The sequence below is a fragment of the Lagenorhynchus albirostris genome, chromosome 12 (assembly GCF_949774975.1).
Source record: "Lagenorhynchus albirostris chromosome 12, mLagAlb1.1, whole genome shotgun sequence".
NCBI lineage: Eukaryota > Metazoa > Chordata > Mammalia > Artiodactyla > Delphinidae > Lagenorhynchus > Lagenorhynchus albirostris.
In genome coordinates this window covers 65,224,657-65,237,358 of record NC_083106.1, presented here as the reverse complement: position 1 = coordinate 65,237,358, position 12,702 = coordinate 65,224,657, and the positions used below count along the sequence as shown (strand labels likewise).

The 12,702-nt window shown below is 40.6% G+C and overlaps 1 non-coding gene across 1 annotated transcript; it reads right to left on the bottom strand.

Annotated features, from left to right (window-relative positions):
- Positions 1-11,953: 11,953 nt before the first annotated feature.
- On the bottom strand, positions 11,954-12,025 carry LOC132530973 (small nucleolar RNA Z40). Its single transcript, XR_009543979.1, has one exon. It is a non-coding gene; the product is annotated as a small nucleolar RNA Z40 (small nucleolar RNA).
- Positions 12,026-12,702: the final 677 nt, after the last annotated feature.

Here is a 12,702-nt window from a genome sequence, read left to right as displayed (position 1 = left end):
TTTCATCATTTTTTTTTGGAGTTTGAGCTACTTATTACTCATTTAAGGTGTTTTTTGAATACGTTGTCAAATTGCCTTAAGGCAGGCAAGAACCTAAACATTACAGAAAGCTTGGTTTCATTGGTTGATCATGTCTAACAAAGCAGCTTTGCTCTGTCCCATATGGGAATTGACCCAATCACATTTTTCTCAAACCATTTTACTTGTTATATTTCCACTATTTCAGTTATGAGACTTTCAGTAATAAATTTAATATGGAAGAAGATGACAAAAATGAGTTAACATTTTTTTCATGTTTTTTTCTTTGCTTCTAGGTAATTAAGTCTTAGATCAATTCTTTGAGAGTTTGAATTAAGATGAGGAAAGCAAAGCTGAATGAGAAGAATGCTATGTATATCAGACAATTTTTTTTCCCTTCAAGTTTACTGGGGACTTTTGAAGTTTCAATTCATTTGTGCCATTGTTCACTGCAGTGACTTGGGAGATATAAGCTAGCCAGAGTAGCTTTCTAAATAATAAAGGACTACGTTTCTGGTTTTCTGGCCATTACTCAGGAAGCTGAAAATTGCCCTGTTCATCACTGGGTGTCGTTGGTTCCATCCCAGCAATTCTGGTTAAATGGACATTGCTATTTATGTCATTTCATTGTTCTCTTTCTCTTGGTGTTTTGTCTCCATTGATATTTAGCTTCCCCAGGGAGCCAGATATCCATAGATCTTCAGGCTGAAATGTGAACTAAGACCTAAGTATGGTAGGCTGCGTGTATAACCCCACACCAACCGGGGTGGGGCTGAGGAAGACAGAGGTCAGGGCCGCGAGGGGCTGGCTGAGGCAGGACATTGGTTTTTGGGGGGAGCTGAGAATGCATTAGGGTGAAGGAGAGGATGGGAACTGGCTTAAATAACTGTGTGCCAAGCTTTTTACTTATGTTAGTCCTCTAAGCAACTAAAGTAGATATTAAAAGTGATAAGTCTAGGTCTGGGAAGTTAAGTAACCTGCCCAAGGTCACATAATAAGTATTGGAGCCAGTATTTGAACTAAGTTCTCTCTGAGTACAAAGCCCTTACCTAAGACTGCACTATCATCCCTCCTCCCATCAGAGAGACAGGCAGCTGGGTGTTGAGGGCCGGCAAAACGCTCCTGTGTACTGAGGTGGAGGTTGCACATATGAGCTGGTTCTTTCGAAGCCGCTAGATCTCACTCATGCTTGCTTGGCTGCTTGCACAAGCTGCAGTTGCAAGCCTCCATTTACAAGCAAGAAACACAGTCTGTGTTGAAAGGCTGGATGGGGTTGGGAAGTAGGTGGGCAGGGACGACTCCATTTCCCTCCTACCCCGTTACAAAGCTTATCTTAATAACACAAGAAATACTTGCTTCTCTGGAGCCTAAGAGAGTTAAGGAAGCTTTGTTACTTATTTTTTTTGAATGAAATTAAAATCTTCCATTAAAAGGAAAACTTTCATTTCAAACTATTGAATGCTATGCTACTTAATTCCAGCTTGTTAAATTCAGGGTCTTGAAACAAATCCCACACACAAATGTTCTTGGGGCTCATGGCATTTCCATTTGATTGTGAATTGGATTAATTTTCATTTGTCTTAAGCTCTTGCCTCTCATTCCTTTTTGTTTTTAGATACTTAAGCAAATGTTGACAGTTATGGTTGACTTAATATGCTGCCTCAGTTATGTAAATGATTTCTGTCAGTTATGTTATTGATAGTTGAAGATAGCCTTACATTTTCTGGCATATTTTTAGGCCTTACTAGTAAAGCATTCCTGATAACTTTTAACATTTTTTTGCTTCTTCAAGCATCAAGTTGACATTTTTTCTAGCTCCCTTTAGCCCTACACTTCCGTTTTGAATCTACTGTTTGCTTGCCATGAAAAATGAACTTATACAATTATAGACACAGTGGCCTTTTCTCGTCCTTATTCTTCTTGGCTGCTCTCTGCTACAGTTGACACGGCTGCCTCCCCCTCTTTCTGGAAATGTCCTTCTCCTTTGGTCTCCATGACACTCGATTTTCCTGGTTCTTTCTTGCCTCTCTGACTGCTCTTTCTGCTCTTCATCCCCTCCACAATCTTTACTCTAGATTGGTGCTTTCCAGTTTTTTGTTTCACTTTGTGACACTTGCAGAAGATGATAATAATGGTGCAGCTCATGGAGTTTCCAGATGAGGCTGCTGAAGTTTGAAGGTGACTAGAGAGTGGGCTGAGGACATCAATTTCTTGGTTTACTTGTAACCCAGCTGAGTACGCCAGTGTCCTTCTGCATACCAGTTGGGAGTTCTGTTACCAGTATTTGGAGAGTTGTGTTATTCACCTCCATACCGTAGGAGATAGAGGTTAATAGAATCGAGGTACAGGTAAATAGTGGGAAAACCCAGATTCTCAGTAATGAAGTACCAGAAATAGAAATGGGCAAAAAGTCCAGAAAGTTTAAGGAGGAGTCAAGGAGAGGGCATTCTACAGGTGGGAGAAACAGCAAGGATCGAACACCAGGAGTTTTAACATGGGCCCAGGAACATCTGCGGCAGCTGTCAGATATCAGGAACATAAATTAGTAACCCAAACTCTGAGTTGAGTTTGGCTGGAGTCCAGGGAGATACCAAGACACGGCTGAGCATCAGAAATCAGAGCACAGGGGACTGTTCGTTAAGAATTGGCCTCAGGTGTCTGTGAGAGCTGGTCTGAGCAGCAGAAGGGAACGGGGTGATGGACCATGGAGTTTTGAATGCAGGTAAGACTCATTCTGGGTGAAACAAACTTGGGGGCCGTGGCTGCAGCGAGGACAGGAAGCTCTTTTACTGCCGCATAACCTCCTGGAGTCATCATTTACTTCCGACTCCAAAGTGATGATTTCCTGTCCTGTCTTCTTACCTAAACTCTGGTTGGATAGAAACTAAACGTTTCCACCTAGAGATCTTGTCCCTTTGAGCTTGTGCTTTTCATATCTGAACACTGGCTCCACTTCCTACTTCTTGGTTTCTTCATTAATCTCTTAAGGGTACAATCTTCTCACCGCTGCCCAACCACCGTGCTGCTCAGAACAGTCTTCTCACTAGTTCATGGGTGTACTCACTCGCACACTCACTCACCCACCAACCCACCAGAAAAACAGCCCCCAAAGGTTCTACATCTAATCCCCAGAACCTGTGAATATGTATGTTATATGGCAAGGGGGAACTAAGGTTGCTGATGCAACTAAAGTTGCTAATCAGCTGACCTTGAGATGGGGAAATTGTTCTGGATTATCCTGGTGGACCTAAAATAATCTCCAGGGTCCTTAAAAGTGGAAGAGTTAGGCTGAAGAGAGTCAAAGAAAGAGGTGACAGAAGCAGGGTCAGAGTGAGATGGACTTGACCTGCCGTTGCTGGCTTTGAAGGCAGAGGGAGGGGACCACCGGCCAAGCGACACAGTGACCTCTAGAAGCTGGAAAAGGCAGGGAAACAGATCTAACTCAGAGCCTACAGGAAAAAATGCAGCTCTATCAGAACCTTGATTTTAGCCTGTGTCAGACTTCTGATCTACAGAATTATGAGATAATAAATTTGTATTAAGTCACTGAGTTTACAGTAATTTGTTACAATAATAATAGGAAACCAATACACCACCCACCCCCAAAATAGTTACTGAGTTACTGAATGCTTGTTGGGAGCCAGGCACTCTGCCACCTGCTCCCCAGGAGCTCATAGTTGGAGTTCACATTGGGAGGTGAGGGGATAGAGACTCTTATTGACCTAACAGCTGTTCTATCTCATTCATCCATTCATTCATTTAACAAGTATTTAGTAAGTATCTATTATATGCCAGTCACTCTTAGGCACTGTGGGCACTCACCATTCTGGAATTTACAAGCTAGTTGAGGACACATAATAAACACAAGAAATATAAAAATGTCAGTGAGAGATGAGTGCTTTGAGGAGAAGTAAAACAGGTTACAGGAAGTAAGATTGAAGGAAGGAGCTACTCTGGTGGTCAAGGACGGCCTCTCCAAAAAAGTGATATTGTAAAAATGCAAAAGAATAGCTCTGATCATGTTAATGTTACCATATACATTACAAATGATATTCAATATAAACTACAAATTAAATATCTGACATAAATATGTGCTTTATGAGTTTCCACTCTTTTTGAGCTTCTTCACTTTAGATGTGCTGACAATCTAGGTCTTGGGCATGTGGGGATGGGTGACCCTCGTTTTTCCTATCTCTTGCTACAACCAGAGACATTGCTGGAGTTTGGTTCAGAGTATTGTAACTTAATCATGTTTCTTCTGACCAAAAGTGTTCCTTATGTAGCTTTCTCTTCAATACATTTGGCAGTCTCTTTAGTGAGAAAACCTTCGTTTTCAACTCCATCCTTCGTGCAGTCACCAGGATAGATGGACAGCTAAGGAATTAACCTTCAGAATTTAATTCAGTTTCCTGTTTTGACCTCGTGTTGGAAGAGCTGTGAGAACACAATTTGCTGTACACAGTCATGACTAATAACAACATTAATCTACTGTAAATTCCTTAAAGTTGGTCTTTGGGACAAAACTTTTATGTTATGATGAAGTGTGTTGTATAATGGAGGATCTTGAGTACAGATACCTTTTTATTAAAATTGGTTTTTATAGTTAAAGGACCTTTTAGAGAAGGAAAAGGGTTGACTTCAAAATTATCTATGCTGTATTGACTTTATTGCACCCTGGGGTGCTCTTGAAATGCAAATGTGGGTGTTCATTAAGCAGAAATGGTTTCAAAGCTATTATGCTCTGATATGTTAATGCAGGTAGAAATTTGAAAGCTTCCTGCCTTTATTATTTTTCCTCTTACTTTTTTTGGGGAGGGAGGTATTGGCTGGAGACTATGTATGGGTCAAGCTAAATACTAGAAAATCCCTCAAGGAAATGCATTTATATTTAAAAGTAAGGATTTGCTTTGACTCCCTGGCCATGCTAGCATAGAAGCCACACCCCACTCCTTTCCTGCTCTCCCACACACAGAAGAGCACAGACATGTATTTTCAATTGCGTCAATTTCAACGGCTGCTAAGCTATTGTACAATAGGTAAAACAACTAACCCACCACATGTATAATCCACTATCTCTTCCCAATGCACATAGCACGTATTTTACAGGACTAGAGGAATTTCAGCTCTGATTCTTCCTGATTTTCATGTTCATTCTTACTGCTTCAGTTGGTTACAAATGTTTTAACTAGACCTACCTGGCCATTGGCTTGATATTGACTTTTAACATGCTTCAGCATGCATGCAATCACACAGATATGGTCCTTGATGTTTGCTAGTTTACAACTAGAGCAATGCTGAGGTGAGTAGAAAGTATTGGGGGGTCACACATTAATGGACTGCATGTTTAGTCCTCAGATTTATACCTTAATGAAAACAAAATACTCACCCACTTGGGATGTGAATGATGAGTCATCTGGAGATGCCTAGGTCATTGACGTCCTAGGGCACATGCTTCATTACCCATCATCACTATTACTGTCAGGGTCATGTCATATTTGGACATGCCCTTTGGACTCTGACTTGGCATGTTTTGCTCTGAGATGGTGCATCACAGTGCTGTCAGAAGCATTAATGTGGGTACATGGAAGAAGCAGATCTGGCTGTTGCTTTGACACTGGGTAAAAAATGTTTTTCCCTGCCTGCTTACTTATTCCATGTTAAGAGATCTCATTTCTTCTTATTTAAAAGACATGTTACTATATAAAGTAGTGTCACTTGTACTTATAGAGCAAGGGCTGTACAAAATTACCTATGGAAAAACATTTCTAGCTGTAGAAATCATAGAACTTGTTAGTCAGTGATTGTCAGAAACTAATATATAGAATGGTGTATTTGGAGAGCATTAGTCTTATGACTTCTGGAAAATGGATTCATTTAGAGGTACACCCTGCCCTTCTCCACTTGGTCGTTCATTTGTATCTCTATGTTGCATCTGTTTATATGATCACTGCTTTATAATAAAAACACATTAACAGCAAATATATTTTTTATGTGAGGAGCTAGGAACAAAAAGAAAAGGAGACTAAGGAAACCTAAGATGAGACCAGAAATGAGGGAGGTACACAAAATAAATGCCAGGGGTCCTCGCTCTGAGCCTTGATTTTGAACATCACAATAACCAAGGCAAAGAGAGAATGTCTTGCTAGCTATTCTTTGACTATATGAGATTTGTGAGTTCCTTTCCAGTCTTCCCCTGAGAAGCAGGTTAGGGGCCTCACAGCAGCCAACTTAAGCTTCCCGGTCTACTTTCTGATCGGCAGAGCCACTGGACAACGGGCCACACAACTAGCCCTAGTGTGATGGGCTCTCCATGATCATGCCCAGCCTTTTGGGCTTCACTCTCACATTGCTTTCAGATTCCGGTTGAATGGAATTGTTCACCTTCCCACGATTGTACTCTGTGGCTCTGCCTTTTCACACACTGTCTCTCCTATCAAGGATATTCTCTGTCTCCATCCTCCAAGGCTAAATGCCACTTCCTCCATGAAGTCTTCCAGAATCCCCACAGCCAAAATTGATTTTTTCCCAACCTCTCACACTCCTGCTTGTTTTTCTCTTAGGATATTTAGCTTATTATAGTTTCTTATTATACTTTAGTGACAAATGTACAGGTCTTATTGCCTCTGTTTGATTATAAAATACTGGTTGGGAAGTACTATTCAATATTAATATATTCAATACTAAGACATCTAATTCAATACTTTACATATACTTGGTGCTTAATACATGCTTCTTTGAATGAATTAATGAGTGAATGAACTTTAGCAGGTAAGATTTAAGATTCTTCCTAAACTGAAGTGGTTTGGCTTCTCCCCAACTTGGAGTGAGCTATTTTTTAGAGTTGTATTTGATTTTAAAAACAGAATTAGGGGACCATAAAAATAGCCTTCAATGAGTTATTTGAGCAGTCTCACTGTTTTTTAAGAGTGGTAATGTTCCTTTTATGATGCTTTTCATTTACAGCATGGCCTTACAGCCAGCTCTTTTTTGAAACACAATCCCATTATTACGGCTGCCTTTAGCCTCAGACAACTTCCCACAACATTAGAGGTATAATATTGCAGGAATAGCTTCTGACAGAGAGCTTTCTCGTTTGCAGTCAGGGGGATACAGGATGTCAAATTGCTCATCATTTCTGGATCTGAGGGGAAGTACTTTGAAGATTTTATTTTACCTGTGTGTTTCTAGCCAACCATATCATGGAAAACATATTTCCCTATATAGGACAAGGAAATGGCTCAAATAATTCTCACACTTTGCTGAAATCCAAACACAAAATAGGATTGATCTTGTTTTCTTTCAATTCTTTAGATGATCCCAACAGAAAGAGTGCCTGTAAGAAGAAATAAAAGGCTCAGATTCATCTTGAAAGTTTGTTTTTGTTGAAGTTTTTAAGAGTTGTAGGTATGAGCCTTGAAGATTTCTACATCTGGATCTTTAAGCTGTGGGTGGATTTGGAAATGCTGGAAGAGCTGGAGAGAACAGTGGGCGGAAGTGGCAAGTGCAGAAAAGACTGGAGGCAAAACTTGAAAAAAGGCAAAATCTGTGTTTGGGACCCTCCTGCCTCCGGGTGCTTGGGTACCTCTGCCCTGTGGGCCCCCTTGGCACCATCCCTTCCATTTAAACTGACATTCTCCATCCAGTCACCCTGGGGTTACTCTTCTTTTGTCTGGGGGTCAGATTCCATGTCTTCCTGGACAGGACTACCTGATAAACCAAATTGGGATAATTGGATATGGTGAGAAAGTTGAAACCCAAGAACTCTTCTTTGCTTCCTGGGCAAATGCGTGTGTGTGTGCGTGTGCGTGTTTGTGATGCTGTTAAGGTAGTAACAGGATTGGATGGAAAGAAGGCAGGCTTTGGATTTAGCCATCCATTAGTTTATGCTCTTATTCAGCCGTGTACCTAATGTGCAGTGCTCGGCATATTCATTATCTTCTCAAAGCATCTGTTGTCACTTGCCCCATCTGGAAGACTGGAAAGTCATTTTAAGGATTAAATGAGGAAAGAGTTGAGTACAGTACCTGCCCTACAGTAGGGCTCACTGAACACTACTTTTGATGGTTAATTTTATGTGTCAACTTGACTGGGCTAATGGATGCCCAGATAGCTAGTAAATCGTTATTTCTGGGTGAGTCTGTGAGGATGTCTCCGGAGGAGGTTAGCATTTGAATCAGTAGACTGAATAAAGAAGATTCACCCTCCCAGGGCCAATGGGCATCATTTAATCCACTGAGGACTTGAATAGAACAGAAAGGCAGAGAAAGGGTAAATTTGCTCCCTTTGCTTGATCTGGGACACCATCTTCTGCCCTTGGACGTCAGCACTCATTGTTCTCGAGTCCTCAGACAGGGCCTGATATCATCGGCCACGCAATTCCTGGGCCTTTGGACTGGGACTGAATTACACTGTTGGCTTTCCTGGTTCTCCAGCTCACCGACAGCAGACTGTGGAGCTTTTGGCCTCTATAATCACAAGAGCCCATTCCTATATTAAATCTCCCTTTATATCTATATCCTATTTGTTCTGTTCCAGTGGAGAATGCTGATTAATATGCTGCTTGTCTCCACTTTCCTCTGCCTTTCTTTTTGTTTGCTTGTTTTTTGTGGTACGCGGGCCTCTCACTGTTGTGGCCTCTCCCGTTGTGGAGCACAGACTCCGGACGCACAGGCTCAGCGGCCATGGCTCACGAGCCCAGCCGCTCTGCGGCATGTGGGATCTTCCCGGACTGGGGCACGAACCCGCGTCCCCTCTATCGGCAGGCGGACTCTCAACCACTGCGCCACCAGGGAAGCCCCCTCTGCCTTTCTTAATAGAGGCCTGGCACATCCTGCTTACTTTTTTTCTTTCTGTGTGGTCCCATGTAGGAAATGGCATCTCCTTGCGTAGCCCATATGGCTCTTTTAACACGTGATTTCTGCATTTTAAGGTGAAAAAAAACCCAACACATTAGATAGCTAGGATTAATATTGGAAAATAATTTTTATGATACTAGAACTGTATATTTTTATATCTATTTTGTATATGCAAGAGAGAAAATTAAAAGTACAATTCTTTATAATTAGTTTTCAACTTTGTTATAGTAATATTGCATATATCCAAGATGATAACAGAGAGGTATGAAAAATGAATGAATAAATGGATGAATGAACCTTATCCCTCATTCGTGAAAGAAGACACAGCGATTCAGCAATGGGGGTGATTGCAGCAGCACTGAGATTCCGTGGTACAGTGTTTACTCAGAGATAAGTCTGGAAGTCTTACCTACTATGGATATGAAGAGGCTAAAAATGATAAACTCCAGGTTCTGGGATAGCCTTGGCCATCTCCTTGTCATATGACACGGGCAGGGCACTTCATTTCTGTAGATCTGTACTTCTTACTCCTTATCTGAATCTTTCCAGTTTCTGAGTTCATATAGTAAGAGTTTAGTTCAAATGGGAAGAGCTACCTTAATAAAATAGATATGAACTGCTGTTTAATACTCAGGTTAATTTCCCCAATTTAATAATAACCTGCTTGATACTCCCCTACGCCCTGTAACCCCTATCCATTTGGGCACCTCGAATCATCTCTGTGGCCCCTTGCCTGTACTCTTAACAGCACTGCACTCCTGTGAAGCCCACTCCTGGCCTTTCAAAGGAGTGCAAATCTAATAACTCCTCCCCCTTCAGGCCAGACCTGAAGCCCACTCCTGGCCTTTCAAAGGAGTGCAAATCTAATAACTCCTCCCCCTTCAGGCCAGACCCAGGGCACGCCTGACAGCCTGATAAACTGCGGAAACGGGAAGCTGGATCTTGGAAATACCAAGGACCCTGTGTAATTTATCCCAAATTGGGGGAAATACTTTCCATGCTTTACCAGTAAGTCACCATCCCAAGGGTGATCTGAGGACTCTTGGCTCTTTCTCCTATTAATATGGCAATGAACAAAGCAGAGAAAATTCCTCAGGGATCATTCATACGGTTAAGGCTTCTTAGCTACACAAATATAAGGTATTCAATCGTACCTTAGAGCACACAATTCTAATTAGTTTTTCATCTGGTTTTTAATATTTGTGCATTTTAGAAGTTTGGGTATAAGTTTTTCTGATAGAATGGGTGAGTAGAAGGACAAATTCTTCTGCTCATCCAACATACACATGTGCTTTTAAAGTACACTAAAATAATTTTTATTTCATAATTAATTTTGGAACATATAGTGGGGTATTCACAGATGATAGACACAGGGGGGAAATGTAAAGTGAGAAGAGTGGGCAATCGCTGAAGCTCAGTTTACACCTTATGTGATCTGCAAAGACCGGAGCTGAGGATCTGGCAGCTGCGTGTTGGGGGGAATTTGGGCCCCAGTTCCATACAGGAGTGATATTCTGCTCCTGACATCGGTATGGATGTGCTGGTGGTTTGTGGATGACAGCTGTTCCAATTGGTTTTGACATCTTCTGTGATGGGTTGGAGACCTTTACTGGTTTCCAAAGGAAGGACTAGAGAAAATGAGGGAGAGGAAGTCGTTGAAGACATAATGTGTGAGGATTTTCTCAGCTTGAACAAAGACATGAGTCCTCACGCAAGCTAAAGCATATCAAGTCCTGAAGAAGATAAATAAAAACAAATGTTCTTTTAGCTGTGTCATAAATAAGCAGTAGACCATTAAAGCAAAAAAACAAAAAGAAAAGGCGACCAAAGATTTCTTTTTTTTACAAAGGAATGACCGTTAGACTGGTAATTGAATTCTGATCAGCAGCCGTGTCAGGAAAACGTTATGTACCAAAAGTAAGAAGTTATAGAGACAAGGAAGGGATAAGTCATATTTCAGTAAGCAATCATGAACAAAGAAATGAGAAAACACATTGTAAAAGAAATATGGAAAATGAAAAGGACTCTTCTAATTTAAGTAAGCACATTAAAAATTTGAGCCCAACTATTAAAATAGTAGAAGCAGAAAGTGTGACTTCTGAGGTTGAGACAAAATGGAATAAAGAAAACTTCATCAAAAGGGTAGAAGGAGATACATGAGTAGGTTCCACTTTTTGCTGTTAGAATCAGAGCTGCAATACATATCGTAGATATGAATCCTGGCTCAAATATGCAAAGATTTTAACCGAAATATATTTAGAAGTAGAATTCATAGGTTATAGGGCATATGCATTTGTAGCTTTATTGGATACCTTGATGTTGATGGCCAAAGTACTTATGCCAATTTACAATCTCACCTCCATGGGTATAGAATTCCTGTCTACCCACATCTTTGCCAACATTTTTGTTTCATGCTTCTGAATTTTTGGTGTGAAATGGTGTCTCATTATTGTTTTAATTTGCATCCTCTGATTAGGAGTGAGTTCGGGTACTTTTATAAAAATAGTTATTGGCAATATGGGCTTCCTCTGCTGTGTATTGCCTCTTCCTATCATTTGCCCATCTTTCTGCTGGTTTTCTTTCATATTTTAAATTTATGCATAGGAGTTCTTTATATATTCTGAATTCTGATTGTTTATTAATTAGACACATTGCAAATACCTACCTCAGTCTGAGTCTTAACTTTCTGATTTCAAATTTTGAAGTTGCTGGGCTTCCTTGGTGGTGCAGTGGTTGAGAGTCCGCCTGCCGATGCGGGGGACGCGGGTTCGTGCCCCGGTCCGGGAAGATCCCACGTGCCGCAGGGCGGCTGGGCCCGTGAGCCATGGCCGCTGAGCCTGCGCGTCCGGAGCCTGTGCTCCGCAACAGGAGAGGCCACAGCAGTGAGAGGCCTGCGTACTGCAAAAAAAAAAAAATTTTTTTTGAAGTTGCCAATGTTAACAATTTTTCCCTATGAATAGTGTTTTTGCGTGTTGATTTAAAACATCATCTTATACATTGATATTGTAACTTTACTCTCCTGCATTTTTTTTTCTTTTTTTTTTCCTTTTTTTTTTTTTTTCTTTTTTTTTTTTTAAGATGGATGTTCAGAAAGGCTATTTTCATTCAGCCCATTCAGAGCAGTTGAACATTTTGCCATCATCATGACATCTCCTGCATTTTTTTATGGCAGTTGAGAATTTTTATTTTTCTTGTTTTCACGACTTGGCTCTTGGTCCAATACTCTCTTGCTACTTCTATTCCCTTATCCCATGTGTTCATCAAAACAGAGCATTGAGACAGCTAGCATATCCAACTTTAGCCCTGGGTTCAGTGTTAAGAGACATAGAATATTGAATAGCTGGTATTTGTTTTAGTGAATGCTATGAGGTAAGAATCTAAATTAATACTTATGTAGACAAAAATCTGATTGTCTCATTACTATTTGTTGCATAATTCCCACTGAGTTATAATGCCATCTGCTTATAACCAAGTTTCTATATAGGCTTTGGTTTCATTGATCTATCTCTATTTCTCTGCATGAATAAAACGTTATGTCTTGAAATCTGTTGTGGAAATCCCTCTCTCCATTTGTTCTTTAAATGAATTAACTTTGATATTATCAGACTTTTCTCATCCATATGAATTTTAAAAATTGATTTGCCTAATTCTACCTAAACATCCTACTGGCAGTGCCTTGAATTTGTAGACTGGTTTGGGAGAAGACTGCATGTCTTAATGATCATCCTCCCATCCATTAATATAGTACATCTCTCCACTTATTCATGTCTTAACTTATGTCTTTCTACAGCATTTCACAATTTTCTCTGTACACCTTTGGTTAGAGAGT